Below are 16,890 nucleotides of genomic sequence, written 5' to 3' on the forward strand. Positions count from 1 at the left end.
ACGTTTTCTGAAATGCCGCTCTCCCGTCACTCTGGTTAAAGTGTTATGAAAAAAAAGGCTGTTGGGGGCTAGGGAGTATCGAGTTGATCATTATACATGAAGAAATAACCAATTTCATCGTTTGGTTTATGTTTTACACGCGTTTTAAATTTTATTGCCGAAATCGCTTTTTCTCGCCGAGATAAGCACGTTTTCTGAAATGCCGCTCTCCCGTCACTCTGGTTAAAGTGTTATGAAAAAAAAGGTTGTTGGGGGCTAGGGAGTGTTAGGGTTGAATAGATTAGGTTGATCATATTATGTTGGAATGTAATCAGTGGTGATTGACCTAGATTAGGGTGATCATATTATGTTGGAATGTAATCAGTGGTGATTGACCTAAGCTTGTCCTGTCTTAACAAAGGAGTAGAACAAAGTGCTAAGATCCTTTGCACTGATTGACCAATTGTAGAAGACGCAATCAAAGTTGTTTTGTCTACTCAACATCGTAAAACATCCCCCGCTATGATGTGATCAGAGGCCAGGTGTTTCACCCCCACCTTGGCCACCACACATGTAAATTGTCACCCCCACCCTTCTTTTCTCAATAAATACTCTCTTGCATGGGTGCAGCGGCAGACTTTGTTCGGACAGTGCTGTGTCAACAGCAACGAACAAATTCTCCACTTGCAGAATTTGTTCGGACATTGTATCTACAATGACGAACAAATTCTCCACGTGCAAGTGTTCAAAGGGCATACTGTCTCCTGTGTTGTTCTTGCACAGTAAGTTAGAGTCGGAACATCTCTAACATTTTGGTGCCGAAACCCGGGATCCAACATACCCACTGCTGATCGACGGAGGACGACGTGCTGCATTGTCGACAAGCCAGCGTCCATTAGGAGGACCTGGTAAAGAAAAGACCTGGCAAGTAAATTCTTCGCTGGGCCAGCATCTAAGGTCTGCCTTCGTCGAACAACAGTGGATTGACGGAATCCGAACGTGCAACGAACCAGGGGACAAGTAAGTTAAAGCCCTAAGTGTAAACGCGTAAAGGTGCACAAGATATACGGCTTTGGTTTGTCCGAGCTATGAGACACGCGTAAAAAATTAGAGGTGCACAAGATATACGGCTTTTGGTTTGTCCGAGCTATGAAGTTTACGGTTTGGTTTGTCCGAGCTATGAAGTGTACGGCTTTGATTTGTCCGAGCTATGAAGTTTACGGTTTGGTTTGTCCGAGCTAAGAAACAGCTGAGGTTCTAGCTGTTTGCATGAAAGTTGTGTGGTTGAGAGTGTGAATGGTAGGATAATTTGACTAAGAGGCAATTGTTGTTGAACGGTCAATTTAATCCTGCATTGAGGATCCTCAAAAAAAAAAAAGTAAAACAAAAAAATTGAATAAAAATTGGAAAAATCGAAAAATACCAAGTTAAGATAGGAAACAAAAAACGGTAAATCTCTAACTCTTGAAGGTGATGAGAAGTACATGGCAAGTATGCGATACATGCCAAAGTGGAAGAAAAAGTATGGAGTAGAAGGGAAGTTGAAATGTGGAAAATAGTGTTTGATGGGTAAGAGGAGAGTGTGGCTGGGAAGACAAAAGGACTGAGAAAGGAAAGATAAGAGGGAGAATTGCAATGTGCTAGAGTGTGGTTGAAAACTTCACGAGCGATGTGAACAAATTCAAAAGACCAAAAAATGGAAAGATAAAAAGTGATGAGGCTGCCATTCCATTAACATTTGAAAAAGAATTTAGGGTGCATAATGGCATCCCATTCAATGATGCAGCTGAGAGTGCTTATCAGCAACAGCTAAAATATGCGCTCCCCAATGGTTCCCCACCTGAATTAGACAACAGGGTGCGGAAACACTTGGTGGATACAGATAATATCCACCGCATCAATGACAAACCTGTTTTACCAAAATCACTTTTTAAGGCAGCAGCAATTGCAACACATGGGCCTTACCATGCGTCGACAGGAGGGATGAGGTCAATTCATGGTCAATTCACTACCTTTGGTTCAGATGCTTACTTAATTTTTTTTGTAAAGCATGTCCTGTTTGTGTAAAACATAATCCACAAGGAAACATGAGACCTAAGAGAGGCTCATTTCCAAAACCATCTTACCCATTCCAAATCATGCACATGGATTTTATTGGACTCACAGAAAAGAACCTGTGATCAAACTCTTTTTGGATTAATGTCAACGCAACTGTTAAAGGACGAACGTTGCCGCAAGTGGCCTACACAGAGAGACCAGCTGAAGTGAACTATACATGTTACATCCAAGGAAACAAGACCCACAAATGCATCAACGACGACTGCTCTCCAGGAGGACACTGGATGGGAGCTTTGGATGTCACTGCTAAGTGTCAGGATGAGAGAGCCATTTCAAGTGGTTGTCCGATGCTGCCCGCCAACTGGACAAGTGTCTGCACCAGTGTGGGTGACAGACCACACCTACAGGATACAACATCATCAGCTGACGACAGCACGCAACTCTTCTGCACGTCCAACTCTTCTGCACGTCGACGCAGGACCGTTGTGACCTTTGACTCTCATGATCCTGTCTGGGGATGGTTCTGGACTTGATGACTGCAACACGACGGTTCCAGCAAGGAAGCAGATCCACCATCGACAGCGTCCCCGCCCCCAATTCAAATAGAGGCAGAATAATCCTCTTCCCCCTTGGTGGCCAGGTAGTCTACCCTGGCCACTGAAGACGACAACCACACGGCAGACACTTCCAGGTTCTCCCCCGACGAAGCAGTGCTGCAGAGGGGGTGAGAATTGTGCTCACCCTCCAACAGTGGGCGTGCCAAGCCCCCGACGGCTGAACAATCACGAGCAATTTTTGTCTTGACTGTTGTTATTGGTAACATTCTGGTCGCCTAAGGCAGAGGGACCGTGTGAGACTTTTCCTGCATTATAACATCTTGCCGCAGGTTTTTCACTCACACACTAAAATTGATCTACGTAGATTGCAATGATACGCTGTTTCTGTGTTTTTGTTGTTTTGTTTTGTTTTTTTTGTTGTTTGTTTTTCCTGACAACATCATATGATAAACAGGAGGGATATGTTAGGGTTGAATAGATTAGGTTGATCATATTATGTTGGAATGTAATCAGTGGTGATTGACCTAGATTAGGGTGATCATATTATGTTGGAATGTAATCAGTGGTGATTGACCTAAGCTTGTCCTGTCTTAACAAAGGAGTAGAACAAAGTGCTAAGATCCTTTGCACTGATTGACCAATTGTAGAAGACGCAATCAAAGTTGTTTTGTCTACTCAACATCGTAAAACATCCCCCGCTATGATGTGATCAGAGGCCAGGTGTTTCACCCCCACCTTGGCCACCACACATGTAAATTGTCACCCCCACCCTTCTTTTCTCAATAAATACTCTCTTGCATGGGTGCAGCGGCAGACTTTGTTCGGACAGTGCTGTGTCAACAGCAACGAACAAATTCTCCACTTGCAGAATTTGTTCGGACATTGTATCTACAATGACGAACAAATTCTCCACGTGCAAGTGTTCAAAGGGCATACTGTCTCCTGTGTTGTTCTTGCACAGTAAGTTAGAGTCGGAACATCTCTAACAGGGAGTATCGAGTTGATCATTATACATGAAGAAATAACCAATTTCATCGTTTGGTTTATGTTTTACACGCGTTTTAAATTTTATTGCCGAAATCGCTTTTTCTCGCCGAGATAAGCACGTTTTCTGAAATGCCGCTCTCCCGTCACTCTGGTTAAAGTGTTATGAAAAAAAAGGCTGTTGGGGGCTAGGGAGTATCGAGTTGATCATTATACATGAAGAAATAACCAATTTCATCGTTTGGTTTATGTTTTACACGCGTTTTAAATTTTATTGCCGAAATCGCTTTTTCTCGCCGAGATAAGCACGTTTTCTGAAATGCCGCACTCCCGTCACTCTGGTTAAAGTGTTATGAAAAAAAAGGCTGTTGGGGGCTAGGGAGTATCGAGTTGATCATTATACATGAAGAAATAACCAATTTCATCGTTTGGTTTATGTTTTACACGCGTTTTAAATTTTATTGCCGAAATCGCTTTTTCTCGCCGAGATAAGCACGTTTTCTGAAATGCCGCTCTCCCGTCACTCTGGTTAAAGTGTTATGAAAAAAAAGGCTGTTGGGGGCTAGGGAGTATCGAGTTGATCATTATACATGAAGAAATAACCAATTTCATCGTTTGGTTTATGTTTTACACGCGTTTTAAATTTTATTGCCGAAATCGCTTTTTCTCGCCGAGATAAGCACGTTTTCTGAAATGCCGCTCTCCCGTCACTCTGGTTAAAGTGTTATGAAAAAAAAGGCTGTTGGGGGCTAGGGAGTATCGAGTTGATCATTATACATGAAGAAATAACCAATTTCATCGTTTGGTTTATGTTTTACACGCGTTTTAAATTTTATTGCCGAAATCGCTTTTTCTCGCCGAGATAAGCACGTTTTCTGAAATGCCGCTCTCCCGTCACTCTGGTTAAAGTGTTATGAAAAAAAAGGCTGTTGGGGGCTAGGGAGTATCGAGTTGATCATTATACATGAAGAAATAACCAATTTTATCGTTTGGTTTATGTTTTACACGCGTTTTAAATTTTATTGCCGAAATCGCTTTTTCTCGCCGAGATAAGCACGTTTTCTGAAATGCCGCTCTCCCGTCACTCTGGTTAAAGTGTTATGAAAAAAAAGGCTGTTGGGGGCTAGGGAGTATCGAGTTGATCATTATACATTAAGAAATAACCAATTTCATCGTTTGGTTTATGTTTTACACGCGTTTTAAATTTTATTGCCGAAATCGCTTTTTCTCGCCGAGATAAGCACGTTTTCTGAAATGCCGCTCTCCCGTCACTCTGGTTAAAGTGTTATGAAAAAAAAGGCTGTTGGGGGCTAGGGAGTATCGAGTTGATCATTATACATGAAGAAATAACCAATTTCATCGTTTGGTTTATGTTTTACACGCGTTTTAAATTTTATTGCCGAAATCGCTTTTTCTCGCCGAGATAAGCACGTTTTCTGAAATGCCGCTCTCCCGTCACTCTGGTTAAAGTGTTATGAAAAAAAAGGCTGTTGGGGGCTAGGGAGTATCGAGTTGATCATTATACATGAAGAAATAACCAATTTCATCGTTTGGTTTATGTTTTACACGCGTTTTAAATTTTATTGCCGAAATCGCTTTTTCTCGCCGAGATAAGCACGTTTTCTGAAATGCCGCTCTCCCGTCACTCTGGTTAAAGTGTTATGAAAAAAAAGGCTGTTGGGGGCTAGGGAGTATCGAGTTGATCATTATACATGAAGAAATAACCAATTTCATCGTTTGGTTTATGTTTTACACGCGTTTTAAATTTTATTGCCGAAATCGCTTTTTCTCGCCGAGATAAGCACGTTTTCTGAAATGCCGCTCTCCCGTCACTCTGGTTAAAGTGTTATGAAAAAAAAGGCTGTTGGGGGCTAGGGAGTATCAAGTTGATCATTATACATGAAGAAATAACCAATTTCATCGTTTGGTTTATGTTTTACACGCGTTTTAAATTTTATTGCCGAAATCGCTTTTTCTCGCCGAGATAAGCACGTTTTCTGAAATGCCGCTCTCCCGTCACTCTGGTTAAAGTGTTATGAAAAAAAAGGCTCTTGGGGGCTAGGGAGTATCGAGTTGATCATTATACATGAAGAAATAACCAATTTCATCGTTTGGTTTATGTTTTACACGCGTTTTAAATTTTATTGCCGAAATCGCTTTTTCTCGCCGAGATAAGCACGTTTTCTGAAATGCCGCTCTCCCGTCACTCTGGTTAAAGTGTTATGAAAAAAAAGGCTGTTGGGGGCTAGGGAGTATCGAGTTGATCATTATACATGAAGAAATAACCAATTTCATCGTTTGGTTTATGTTTTACACGCGTTTTAAATTTTATTGCCGAAATCGCTTTTTCTCGCCGAGATAAGCACGTTTTCTGAAATGCCGCTCTCCCGTCACTCTGGTTAAAGTGTTATGAAAAAAAAGGCTGTTGGGGGCTAGGGAGTATCGAGTTGATCATTATACATGAAGAAATAACCAATTTCATCGTTTGGTTTATGTTTTACACGCGTTTTAAATTTTATTGCCGAAATCGCTTTTTCTCGCCGAGATAAGCACGTTTTCTGAAATGCCGCTCTCCCGTCACTCTGGTTAAAGTGTTATGAAAAAAAAGGCTGTTGGGGGCTAGGGAGTATCGAGTTGATCATTATACATGAAGAAATAACCAATTTCATCGTTTGGTTTATGTTTTACACGCGTTTTAAATTTTATTGCCGAAATCGCTTTTTCTCGCCGAGATAAGCACGTTTTCTGAAATGCCGCTCTCCCGTCACTCTGGTTAAAGTGTTATGAAAAAAAAGGCTGTTGGGGGCTAGGGAGTATCAAGTTGATCATTATACATGAAGAAATAACCAATTTCATCGTTTGGTTTATGTTTTACACGCTTTTTAAATTTTATTGCCGAAATCGCTTTTTCTCGCCGAGATAAGCACGTTTTCTGAAATGCCGCTCTCCCGTCACTCTGGTTAAAGTGTTATGAAAAAAAAGGCTGTTGGGGGCTAGGGAGTATCGAGTTGATCATTATACATGAAGAAATAACCAATTTCATCGTTTGGTTTATGTTTTACACGCGTTTTAAATTTTATTGCCGAAATCGCTTTTTCTCGCCGAGATAAGCACGTTTTCTGAAATGCCGCTCTCCCGTCACTCTGGTTAAAGTGTTATGAAAAAAAAGGCTGTTGGGGGCTAGGGAGTATCGAGTTGATCATTATACATGAAGAAATAACCAATTTCATCGTTTGGTTTATGTTTTACACGCGTTTTAAATTTTATTGCCGAAATCGCTTTTTCTCGCCGAGATAAGCACGTTTTCTGAAATGCCGCTCTCCCGTCACTCTGGTTAAAGTGTTATGAAAAAAAAGGCTGTTGGGGGCTAGGGAGTATCGAGTTGATCTTTATACATGAAGAAATAACCAATTTCATCGTTTGGTTTATGTTTTACACGCGTTTTAAATTTTATTGCCGAAATCGCTTTTTCTCGCCGAGATAAGCACGTTTTCTGAAATGCCGCTCTCCCGTCACTCTGGTTAAAGTGTTATGAAAAAAAAGGCTGTTGGGGGCTAGGGAGTATCGAGTTGATCATTATACATGAAGAAATAACCAATTTCATCGTTTGGTTTATGTTTTACACGCGTTTTAAATTTTATTGCCGAAATCGCTTTTTCTCGCCGAGATAAGCACGTTTTCTGAAATGCCGCTCAACCGTCACTCTGGTTAAAGTGTTATGAAAAAAAAGGCTGTTTGGGGCTAGGGAGTATCGAGTTGATCATTATACATGAAGAAATAACCAATTTCATCGTTTGGTTTATGTTTTACACGCGTTTTAAATTTTATTGCCGAAATCGCTTTTTCTCGCCGAGATAAGCACGTTTTCTGAAATGCCGCTCTCCCGTCACTCTGGTTAAAGTGTTATGAAAAAAAAGGCTGTTGGGGGCTAGGGAGTATCGAGTTGATCATTATACATGAAGAAATAACCAATTTCATCGTTTGGTTTATGTTTTACACGCGTTTTAAATTTTATTGCCGAAATCGCTTTTTCTCGCCGAGATAAGCACGTTTTCTGAAATGCCGCTCTCCCGTCACTCTGGTTAAAGTGTTATGAAAAAAAAGGCTGTTGGGGGCTAGGGAGTATCGAGTTGATCATTATACATGAAGAAATAACCAATTTCATCGTTTGGTTTATGTTTTACACGCGTTTTAAATTTTATTGCCGAAATCGCTTTTTCTCGCCGAGATAAGCACGTTTTCTGAAATGCCGCTCTCCCGTCACTCTGGTTAAAGTGTTATGAAAAAAAAGGCTGTTTGGGGCTAGGGAGTATCGAGTTGATCATTATACATGAAGAAATAACCAATTTCATCGTTTGGTTGATGTTTTACACGCGTTTTAAATTTTATTGCCGAAATCGCTTTTTCTCGCCGAGATAAGCACGTTTTCTGAAATGCCGCTCTCCCGTCACTCTGGTTAAAGTGTTATGAAAAAAAAGGCTGTTGGGGGCTAGGGAGTATCGAGTTGATCATTATACATGAAGAAATAACCAATTTCATCGTTTGGTTTATGTTTTACACGCGTTTTAAATTTTATTGCCGAAATCGCTTTTTCTCGCCGAGATAAGCACGTTTTCTGAAATGCCGCTCTCCCGTCACTCTGGTTAGAGTGTTATGAAAAAAAAGGCTGTTGGGGGCTAGGGAGTATCGAGTTGATCATTATACATGAAGAAATAACCAATTTCATCGTTTGGTTTATGTTTTACACGCGTTTTAAATTTTATTGCCGAAATCGCTTTTTCTCGCCGAGATAAGCACGTTTTCTGAAATGCCGCTCTCCCGTCACTCTGGTTAAAGTGTTATGAAAAAAAAGGCTGTTGGGGGCTAGGGAGTATCGAGTTGATCATTATACATGAAGAAATAACCAATTTCATCGTTTGGTTTATGTTTTACACGCGTTTTAAATTTTATTGCCGAAATCGCTTTTTCTCGCCGAGATAAGCACGTTTTCTGAAATGCCGCTCTCCCGTCACTCTGGTTAAAGTGTTATGGAAAAAAAGGCTGTTGGGGGCTAGGGAGTATCGAGTTGATCATTATACATGAAGAAATAACCAATTTCATCGTTTGGTTTATGTTTTACACGCGTTTTAAATTTTATTGCCGAAATCGCTTTTTCTCGCCGAGATAAGCACGTTTTCTGAAATGCCGCTCTCCCGTCACTCTGGTTAAAGTGTTATGAAAAAAAAGGCTGTTGGGGGCTAGGGAGTATCGAGTTGATCATTATACATGAAGAAATAACCAATTTCATCGTTTGGTTTATGTTTTACACGCGTTTTAAATTTTATTGCCGAAATCGCTTTTTCTCGCCGAGATAAGCACGTTTTCTGAAATGCCGCTCTCCCGTCACTCTGGTTAAAGTGTTATGAAAAAAAAGGCTGTTGGGGGCTAGGGAGTATCGAGTTGATCATTATACATGAAGAAATAACCAATTTCATCGTTTGGTTTATGTTTTACACGCGTTTTAAATTTTATTGCCGAAATCGCTTTTTCTCGCCGAGATAAGCACGTTTTCTGAAATGCCGCTCTCCCGTCACTCTGGTTAAAGTGTTATGAAAAAAAAGGCTGTTGGGGGCTAGGGAGTATCGAGTTGATCATTATACATGAAGAAATAACCAATTTCATCGTTTGGTTTATGTTTTACACGCGTTTTAAATTTTATTGCCGAAATCGCTTTTTCTCGCCGAGATAAGCACGTTTTCTGAAATGCCGCTCTCCCGTCACTCTGGTTAAAGTGTTATGAAAAAAAAGGCTGTTGGGGGCTAGGGAGTATCGAGTTGATCATTATACATGAAGAAATAACCAATTTCATCGTTTGGTTTATGTTTTACACGCGTTTTAAATTTTATTGCCGAAATCGCTTTTTCTCGCCGAGATAAGCACGTTTTCTGAAATGCCGCTCTCCCGTCACTCTGGTTAAAGTGTTATGAAAAAAAAGGCTGTTGGGGGCTAGGGAGTATCGAGTTGATCATTATACATGAAGAAATAACCAATTTCATCGTTTGGTTTATGTTTTACACGCGTTTTAAATTTTATTGCCGAAATCGCTTTTTCTCGCCGAGATAAGCACGTTTTCTGAAATGCCGCTCTCCCGTCACTCTGGTTAAAGTGTTATGAAAAAAAAGGCTGTTGGGGGCTAGGGAGTATCGAGTTGATCATTATACATGAAGAAATAACCAATTTCATCGTTTGGTTTATGTTTTACACGCGTTTTAAATTTTATTGCCGAAATCGCTTTTTCTCGCCGAGATAAGCACGTTTTCTGAAATGCCGCTCTCCCGTCACTCTGGTTAAAGTGTTATGAAAAAAAAGGCTGTTGGGGGCTAGGGAGTATCGAGTTGATCATTATACATGAAGAAATAACCAATTTCATCGTTTGGTTTATGTTTTACACGCGTTTTAAATTTTATTGCCGAAATCGCTTTTTCTCGCCGAGATAAGCACGTTTTCTGAAATGCCGCTCTCCCGTCACTCTGGTTAAAGTGTTATGAAAAAAAAGGCTGTTGGGGGCTAGGGAGTATCGAGTTGATCATTATACATGAAGAAATAACCAATTTCATCGTTTGGTTTATGTTTTACACGCGTTTTAAATTTTATTGCCGAAATCGCTTTTTCTCGCCGAGATAAGCACGTTTTCTGAAATGCCGCTCTCCCGTCACTCTGGTTAAAGTGTTGTGAAAAAAAAGGCTGTTGGGGGCTAGGGAGTATCGAGTTGATCATTATACATGAAGAAATAACCAATTTCATCGTTTGGTTTATGTTTTACACGCGTTTTAAATTTTATTGCCGAAATCGCTTTTTCTCGCCGAGATAAGCACGTTTTCTGAAATGCCGCTCTCCCGTCACTCTGGTTAAAGTGTTATGAAAAAAAAGGCTGTTGGGGGCTAGGGAGTATCGAGTTGATCATTATACATGAAGAAATAACCAATTTCATCGTTTGGTTTATGTTTTACACGCGTTTTAAATTTTATTGCCGAAATCGCTTTTTCTCGCCGAGATAAGCACGTTTTCTGAAATGCCGCTCTCCCGTCACTCTGGTTAAAGTGTTATGAAAAAAAAGGCTGTTGGGGGCTAGGGAGTATCGAGTTGATCATTATACATGAAGAAATAACCAATTTCATCGTTTGGTTTATGTTTTACACGCGTTTTAAATTTTATTGCCGAAATCGCTTTTTCTCGCCGAGATAAGCACGTTTTCTGAAATGCCGCTCTCCCGTCACTCTGGTTAAAGTGTTATGAAAAAAAAGGCTGTTGGGGGCTAGGGAGTATCGAGTTGATCATTATACATGAAGAAATAACCAATTTCATCGTTTGGTTTATGTTTTACACGCGTTTTAAATTTTATTGCCGAAATCGCTTTTTCTCGCCGAGATAAGCACGTTTTCTGAAATGCCGCTCTCCCGTCACTCTGGTTAATGTGTTATGAAAAAAAAGGCTGTTGGGGGCTAGGGAGTATCGAGTTGATCATTATACATGAAGAAATAACCAATTTCATCGTTTGGTTTATGTTTTACACGCGTTTTAAATTTTATTGCCGAAATCGCTTTTTCTCGCCGAGATAAGCACGTTTTCTGAAATGCCGCTCTCCCGTCACTCTGGTTAAAGTGTTATGAAAAAAAAGGCTGTTGGGGGCTAGGGAGTATCGAGTTGATCATTATACATGAAGAAATAACCAATTTCATCGTTTGGTTTATGTTTTACACGCGTTTTAAATTTTATTGCCGAAATCGCTTTTTCTCGCCGAGATAAGCACGTTTTCTGAAATGCCGCTCTCCCGTCACTCTGGTTAAAGTGTTATGAAAAAAAAGGCTGTTGGGGGCTAGGGAGTATCGAGTTGATCATTATACATGAAGAAATAACCAATTTCATCGTTTGGTTTATGTTTTACACGCGTTTTAAATTTTATTGCCGAAATCGCTTTTTCTCGCCGAGATAAGCACGTTTTCTGAAATGCCTCTCTCCCGTCACTCTGGTTAATGTGTTATGAAAAAAAAGGCTGTTGGGGGCTAGGGAGTATCGAGTTGATCATTATACATGAAGAAATAACCAATTTCATCGTTTGGTTTATGTTTTACACGCGTTTTAAATTTTATTGCCGAAATCGCTTTTTCTCGCCGAGATAAGCACGTTTTCTGAAATGCCGCTCTCCCGTCACTCTGGTTAAAGTGTTGTGAAAAAAAAGGCTGTTGGGGGCTAGGGAGTATCGAGTTGATCATTATACATGAAGAAATAACCAATTTCATCGTTTGGTTTATGTTTTACACGCGTTTTAAATTTTATTGCCGAAATCGCTTTTTCTCGCCGAGATAAGCACGTTTTCTGAAATGCCGCTCTCCCGTCACTCTGGTTAAAGTGTTATGAAAAAAAAGGCTGTTGGGGGCTAGGGAGTATCGAGTTGATCATTATACATGAAGAAATAACCAATTTCATCGTTTGGTTTATGTTTTACACGCGTTTTAAATTTTATTGCCGAAATCGCTTTTTCTCGCCGAGATAAGCACGTTTTCTGAAATGCCGCTCTCCCGTCACTCTGGTTAAAGTGTTGTGAAAAAAAAGGCTGTTGGGGGCTAGGGAGTATCGAGTTGATCATTATACATGAAGAAATAACCAATTTCATCGTTTGGTTTATGTTTTACACGCGTTTTAAATTTTATTGCCGAAATCGCTTTTTCTCGCCGAGATAAGCACGTTTTCTGAAATGCCGCTCTCCCGTCACTCTGGTTAATGTGTTATGAAAAAAAAGGCTGTTGGGGGCTAGGGAGTATCGAGTTGATCATTACACATGAAGAAATAACCAATTTCATCGTTTGGTTTATGTTTTACACGCGTTTTAAATTTTATTGCCGAAATCGCTTTTTCTCGCCGAGATAAGCACGTTTTCTGAAATGCCGCTCTCCCGTCACTCTGGTTAAAGTGTTGTGAAAAAAAAGGCTGTTGGGGGCTAGGGAGTATCGAGTTGATCATTATACATGAAGAAATAACCAATTTCATCGTTTGGTTTATGTTTTACACGCGTTTTAAATTTTATTGCCGAAATCGCTTTTTCTCGCCGAGATAAGCACGTTTTCTGAAATGCCGCTCTCCCGTCACTCTGGTTAAAGTGTTATGAAAAAAAAGGCTGTTGGGGGCTAGGGAGTATCGAGTTGATCATTATACATGAAGAAATAACCAATTTCATCGTTTGGTTTATGTTTTACACGCGTTTTAAATTTTATTGCCGAAATCGCTTTTTCTCGCCGAGATAAGCACGTTTTCTGAAATGCCGCTCTCCCGTCACTCTGGTTAAAGTGTTGTGAAAAAAAAGGCTGTTGGGGGCTAGGGAGTATCGAGTTGATCATTATACATGAAGAAATAACCAATTTCATCGTTTGGTTTATGTTTTACACGCGTTTTAAATTTTATTGCCGAAATCGCTTTTTCTCGCCGAGATAAGCACGTTTTCTGAAATGCCGCTCTCCCGTCACTCTGGTTAAAGTGTTATGAAAAAAAAGGCTGTTGGGGGCTAGGGAGTATCGAGTTGATCATTATACATGAAGAAATAACCAATTTCATCGTTTGGTTTATGTTTTACACGCGTTTTAAATTTTATTGCCGAAATCGCTTTTTCTCGCCGAGATAAGCACGTTTTCTGAAATGCCGCTCTCCCGTCACTCTGGTTAAAGTGTTATGAAAAAAAAGGCTGTTGGGGGCTAGGGAGTATCGAGTTAATCATTATACATGAAGAAATAACCAATTTCATCGTTTGGTTTATGTTTTACACGCGTTTTAAATTTTATTGCCGAAATCGCTTTTTCTCGCCGAGATAAGCACGTTTTCTGAAATGCCGCTCTCCCGTCACTCTGGTTAAAGTGTTATGAAAAAAAAGGCTGTTGGGGGCTAGGGAGTATCGAGTTGATCATTATACATGAAGAAATAACCAATTTCATCGTTTGGTTTATGTTTTACACGCGTTTTAAATTTTATTGCCGAAATCGCTTTTTCTCGCCGAGATAAGCACGTTTTCTGAAATGCCGCTCTCCCGTCACTCTGGTTAAAGTGTTATGAAAAAAAAGGCTGTTGGGGGCTAGGGAGTATCGAGTTGATCATTATACATGAAGAAATAACCAATTTCATCGTTTGGTTTATGTTTTACACGCGTTTTAAATTTTATTGCCGAAATCGCTTTTTCTCGCCGAGATAAGCACGTTTTCTGAAATGCCGCTCTCCCGTCACTCTGGTTAAAGTGTTATGAAAAAAAAGGCTGTTGGGGGCTAGGGAGTATCGAGTTGATCATTATACATGAAGAAATAACCAATTTCATCGTTTGGTTTATGTTTTACACGCGTTTTAAATTTTATTGCCGAAATCGCTTTTTCTCGCCGAGATAAGCACGTTTTCTGAAATGCCGCTCTCCCGTCACTCTGGTTAAAGTGTTATGAAGAAAAAGGCTGTTGGGGGCTAGGGAGTATCGAGTTGATCATTATACATGAAGAAATAACCAATTTCATCGTTTGGTTTATGTTTTACACGCGTTTTAAATTTTATTGCCGAAATCGCTTTTTCTCGCCGAGATAAGCACGTTTTCTGAAATGCCGCTCTCCCGTCACTCTGGTTAAAGTGTTATGAAAAAAAAGGCTGTTGGGGGCTAGGGAGTATCGAGTTGATCATTATACATGAAGAAATAACCAATTTCATCGTTTGGTTTATGTTTTACACGCGTTTTAAATTTTATTGCCGAAATCGCTTTTTCTCGCCGAGATAAGCACGTTTTCTGAAATGCCGCTCTCCCGTCACTCTGGTTAAAGTGTTATGAAAAAAAAGGCTGTTGGGGGCTAGGGAGTATCGAGTTGATCATTATACATGAAGAAATAACCAATTTCATCGTTTGGTTTATGTTTTACACGCGTTTTAAATTTTATTGCCTAAATCGCTTTTTCTCGCCGAGATAAGCACGTTTTCTGAAATGCCGCTCTCCCGTCACTCTGGTTAAAGTGTTATAAAAAAAAAGGCTGTTGGGGGCTAGGGAGTATCGAGTTGATCATTATACATTAAAGGAAGATAAGAGTTTGATCTTAAAGTAGTTCATTAGACATCTTGTGTATGAGAGTATGAATCTGTAAAGTGCTGAGTGTGTGACGATGGAGACAAAACAAGATATGTGGGCAAGGATGTGCACGAATGAAATGTTCCAGATTAAACAATGACGCAGGAGCAGCAAGGAGTACAAGATGACCCAGGGGCAGCGGGGAGATAACAACTAGGGGACCCTGTATGGAAAACTACAACCAGGAGGAGCGAGCAAATGATTCTGCAGAAGAAGAAAGACCAATAAGAGCAAGCTAAAGTTAAATGCAGTGTACACATAGCCAATAGAATAATGACAGAATGCCTTTGTTTATGTGCCATTTGCATATTGTGTAGTATAATTAATGGCTGGGCAACTCGGAAGTAGAGTACGTCTGCTGGTGGGAACAGAGACGTACAGAGGTGTATTGAGAGGGACCCGAGACCCAGAGGATGTATTAGATTTGATTGTTAGGAATAAATCCACTCGTGTGTGAAAATGCCAGCTTCCTGATACCTTTCTATTGCAGAACGAGCGCGCAAATTGTTGGATGAGTGGCAGTTGGGTAAGGTCTCAAATTGGAGTCAGATTAGTAACTCGCGTTCAAGTTAAATTGGAAAGATAAATTCCAACAATTTATGGTGACCCCGACGTGATGCAAGAGAGGTAAAAGAGTCTGGGACTCTAAAGAAGTCTGGGACTTCGGTAACCACAAGAGTCTGGGACTCTGGGTCTGGGACCCACGTCCACACCAGGTGACGACCTGATAAAGACGCCACACGTCCGACCGTCTTTCCTCTTGGGCCCACAGTGAGACAAGGTAAGCAGATTCCTTTTCAAATTCTGCATATTGACAACGCTAAATTATAAGAGGAAGGATGAGCGGAACAGTGAAAGTGTGTAGTAGGGTATAAAATCTGGGATTTACCTACTAGAATAGTTTGGAACTATTTGCGGTTACTATACGGTTTAAAATCTGGGATTTACGTATTAGTACAAGTGTGGACTTAGTAGGGTATAAAATCTGGGATTTACCTACTAGAATAGTTTGGAACTATTCGTGGTTACGATACGGTTTAAAATCTGGGATTTACGTATCAGTGGGAGTGGGAGTGTGAGTGTGGAAACTAAAATTCTTTTGTGTGAAAAGTGGTGACGTGATGCAAGAGAGATAAAAGAGTCTGGGACTCTAAAGAAGTCTGGGACTTCGGTAACCACAAGAGTCTGGGACTCTGGGTCTGGGACCCACGTCCACACCAGGTGACGACCTGATAAAGACGCCACACGTCCGACCGTCTTTCCTCTTGGGCCCACAGTGAGATAAGGTAAGCAGATTCCTTTTCAAATTCTGCACATTGACAACGCTAAATTACAAGAGGAAGGATGAGCGGAACAGTGAAAGTGTGTAGTAGGGTATAAAATCTGGGATTTACCTACTAGAATAGTTTGGAACTATTTGCGGTTACTATACGGTTTAAAATCTGGGATTTACGTATTAGTACAAGTGTGGACTTAGTAGGGTATAAAATCTGGGATTTACCTACTAGAATAGTTTGGAACTTTTCGTGGTTACGATACGGTTTAAAATCTGGGATTTACGTATCAGTGTGAAAGCAGTGTGAGTGGGAGTGAGAGTGTGGAAACTAGAAATATTCTGCGTAAAAAGTGGTTGGGAGACACACGAGTGGATTTAAAGATGGCGGATAAGAGGAAGTGGGATAATGGTCTCGGGTCCCTCCAAATTAAGGGTCCCTCCAAATTAAGGGTCCCTCCAAATTAAGGGTCCCTCCAAATTAAGGGTCCCTTCAAATTAAGGGTCCCTTCAAATTAAGGGTCCCTTCAAATTAATGGAAGAAAAAGTAAGAAATAAGTGAAAGGCAGGATCCTGATCGAAATAAAAATCTAGATAAACGGATCAAACCCATGTAACAGAATGGGAACCTGGCTGAGAAAAAAAAAAAAAAGAAGAAACGGAAATTATCTTAAATGTACAGGAGATATTCGCGTTAAAGGAAAAAGTAAGAGAGAAACACTGAAGTTAAAATTTGCAAAATAAAAGGAAAAGAATTACAAAAAGCGTCTAAAAGTAAAATAGAGAATAAATCAGACAAGTAAGATGAGCAAAAAGGTGTTCTTAGTGTGGTCTTTGTGGTCTTTTATGTTGTGCGCCAAACGTGTGTGTAGGGTGTGTGTGCGTGCGTGTGTATGTGTGGGTGTGTGAGATGTGTGTCC

The 16,890-nt window shown here is 40.4% G+C and overlaps 1 protein-coding gene across 1 annotated transcript in view; it reads left to right on the forward strand.

Moving 5' to 3' along the window:
• Nucleotides 1-725: 725 nt before the first annotated feature.
• Nucleotides 726-16,890, forward strand: part of LOC147056219 (uncharacterized) — a 239,053-nt gene continuing 222,888 nt past the window's right edge. The window contains exon 1 of the mRNA XM_085912937.1: nt 726-1,449. The gene's annotated coding sequence lies outside the window, so the exon portion shown is untranslated. The remainder of the gene's footprint in view (nt 1,450-16,890) is intronic.

This window comes from Syngnathus leptorhynchus, chromosome 5, assembly GCF_054491065.1.
Source record: "Syngnathus leptorhynchus isolate UIUO chromosome 5, UIUO_Slep, whole genome shotgun sequence".
Lineage (NCBI taxonomy): Eukaryota > Metazoa > Chordata > Actinopteri > Syngnathiformes > Syngnathidae > Syngnathus > Syngnathus leptorhynchus.